The 3005-nt window shown below is 42.7% G+C and overlaps 1 protein-coding gene across 1 annotated transcript in view; it reads right to left on the reverse strand.

Moving 5' to 3' along the window:
• Nucleotides 1-2426, reverse strand: part of PTGR2 (prostaglandin reductase 2) — a 20802-nt gene extending 18376 nt beyond the window's left edge. The window contains exon 1 of the mRNA XM_011370891.2: nt 1830-2426. The gene's annotated coding sequence lies outside the window, so the exon portion shown is untranslated. The remainder of the gene's footprint in view (nt 1-1829) is intronic.
• Between the last annotated feature and the right edge of the window lie 579 nt (nt 2427-3005).

The raw sequence follows: 3005 nt of genomic DNA on the forward strand, positions 1-3005 counted from the left end.
ATACTACATTTTGAGTCTTTCCTCCTTTTTTATTTCATGCCATTGATTGTTGAAGAAACACTTGTTTCTTCATTTCTTTGTCTTTAGAATGTGCTTTGCCTCCTCATGGTGTCATTTATCTCATTCTTTCTCTCCCCTTACCTTTAACTGGTGATTAGATTTAGAGATATGATTAGATGCAGGTTCAATTGTTTAGACAAAAACGTTCTGTGTGCATCCTATTTCATCACATCAAGAAGTCCATAATGTCCTGTAAAGCTACATATATTCAATATTTCTATTAAATCACACTGTGTATAAATTATGTAAGAATTAAAAAGCAAAGATTTCCAAATTGATGCTGGGTCCAAAGAGAACTGCATTTAAGTGGTTATTAAAGTACCGTGACAGCTAAATTTTCAATCAAAGGAGTCTTTCCAAATCAATTCTCCTATTTGCTCTCTTCCCCAATTACTTTCAATGTATGCTTTAAAATATGCATATCGCTGATTTGTCCAAATACTGCTTATCAGCATGAAAAGTATACCTTTAAAGTTCCCTTCCTCTATATCAAATTAGAAAGTTTTTAAGTGTCAAATACTGAAATTAACTAATGTAGGATAATCACACAATATCCTGCAATAGCACAGCAAACAAGTTTAATATATAAAAAACTTGACTTAGTTACAAAATTAAAATTAAAACTATGGCAAACCAAGTTCTAGATATGAAAGGAAGGGTGGTGGTGGTGGTAAATTTACCCGAAATGTGTGCGGGGGGGGGAAGGCGGTTACTGACCAACATTAAGCAAACCATATTTGCCTGGTATGATATTAAGTGGGTTCCTAATTAGCACTCATATTCCAAAATAATACCAGATCAATATGTTGTGTGAGCGTCTATCTTGCAGCCTGGTATAAGAGAAAGGGCACTGAACTAGGAAGAGCAGAGCACAAGTCCTGGTTCTAATCAGGTGGGGTCTTGTTCTCTGTCTCTTTCCTGAATATTCCCCAGTGCCAGGAACTAGGCTAATGACTTTATAGTCATTATTGCATTTAGCCCCTCCACCCAAACGCCCTTTAAGGCTGATACTGCCAGCGTCCACATTCTATAGATGAGGAAAGGGAGGCACAGAGAGGTTGGATAACTTGCCCATGGTTGCACAACTGGTAATAAACACCGGTACCCATACTCGAACATTATATTTACATAATACGAACTTCCTAACAGCTTTTAATAAAACATTTCTCTATCCTGATCTCATCCAATTATTCTGCCACAAATGACTCTGTTGACCACTGCCATCTTATAAAACGTGCAAATCTCTGGTACTTTCTCCATTCTTTCTGGGCAGCCACTCTTCTCTGCGTCTTCTGGTTTCCTCTTTTCCTCTGCCCAAGTCTAATACGTGGGGACTCCTGCATGATTCTTTCCTTCCAGTGACCTCACCTTCTTCTATGGCTCCCACTACCACCCACTCATTTGGCAATTACTACCAATCTGCATCTGCAGCCCAGATTTTCAAGCTGACTTCGCAGATTGTAAACACCAAGAAGCTAGGGATTTATATCTAACTGGCTCATGGTTGGTGTTCAAAAAGTATATGTTCAATGAACTCCCCAGGGGCACCTTATACGCAATCATGTCCAATTTCTGAGGCTGCTTACTCTCAACAATTCTAAAGAGAGAGAGAGAGAGAGAGAGAGAGAGAGAGAGAGAGAGAGAGAGAGAGAGAGAAGGGGCTGCTTCTGTTGCTTCTCCAGCGTTCCCTATTCCAACGTCCTAGGTATAACGCCAGCAGCTCCAGGAGGAAGCCTGGAGATCACCCTGGCTCCTAGGGCGTCCTTCACCCGCAAGGCCCGACACAACTGCGGGTTCCTCTACCCCGACGTCGGGGTGGTAGGCCGAGTATCCTCACTCATCGCCGCTGAGCTGGAATGAAATACCGCGCGATATGCTGGGCTGCGAGGGGCATCGCTGCGCGACCTCGTTCCTCCGACTGCAGTTCCCCGGCGCTCAGCTAGACCTGTGCTCCTCGCCCCCTCCTTTCCCAGGGGCGGGCTTTTGAAGTTTATGCAAGTTTCAGTGAGAAGGCGGCAAGCTGCAGAGCCTTAAAGAAGATAGTCACGTATCTGGGCAAAGTGTATTATTGTCTTACCCAGGGCTGGTGCCCTGCGGCCTTCCCTACAGCCTGACCTCAAAAGCAAATGGTCCAACCTTGACCAGTGAGTTCACTTTTAGCAGTCCTTGAAGCAATTTTATTCGGTTTATGGACTTCTCCTGAGCCTTGGACTGGAAAATTGCAGCGGGAGAGGAGCTGTCAAGGCTACCCCTCGTTTTGTGGATGGGGAAACTGAGACTAGGGGAGCCAATATGTTTGGACCACCTCCGTTTCATCTGGTTGGGGCCGTGCTGAAATTAAAACCGGCTCTCCGCACTGCTGGCCCAGAGCCCTTTCCTGGTTCTTTCTGGCAGGGCTGTCTTTTCTTTCACAAAGAATCCGGAATTCTTCAAGGAAGGGTTATTTAATGTGGTCAGATTGCTCAATTTTATTAATAATTAATTGCTTTCTTTTGTGCTGAACTGGGTTGAGCAAGGCCTATTCCTAGGACAGCCTTGGATCCCCAGGAACCCTAAGGAAACCTTCCTGTTTAGGCAGGTGAAAGAATTAATTTTTACATTGTGTTCATGTCAGAGCTAAGAGCTCAGCACAAATCATGGTATTCAGTAGCCGAAAGATAAGTAGAATGGTGATCAAGGGGGTAAGAATCATTAAACAGGCTGGAGTGCCTAGCAACTTCACGTCTTAAATTTTTACTTCTTTGAGAAAGCTTCAGGAAAGAACTAAAAGGACTTACAAATTTCTATAGGCTGGAGCTTATCTCTTTTATCAGTCCTGTGCAAGCAGACCTTCAATAACCTTTTATAATAACTTGAGCCAACTGATGAAAAAAATGATCAAACAGGCTAAAAATAATAGCATAAAATAAAGGTAGTCTAGACTTTAATCCCAAAAGAAATAGTCT

Source organism: Pteropus vampyrus, unplaced genomic scaffold, assembly GCF_000151845.1.
Source record: "Pteropus vampyrus isolate Shadow unplaced genomic scaffold, Pvam_2.0 Scaffold177, whole genome shotgun sequence".
In the NCBI taxonomy this organism is placed as follows: domain Eukaryota; kingdom Metazoa; phylum Chordata; class Mammalia; order Chiroptera; family Pteropodidae; genus Pteropus; species Pteropus vampyrus.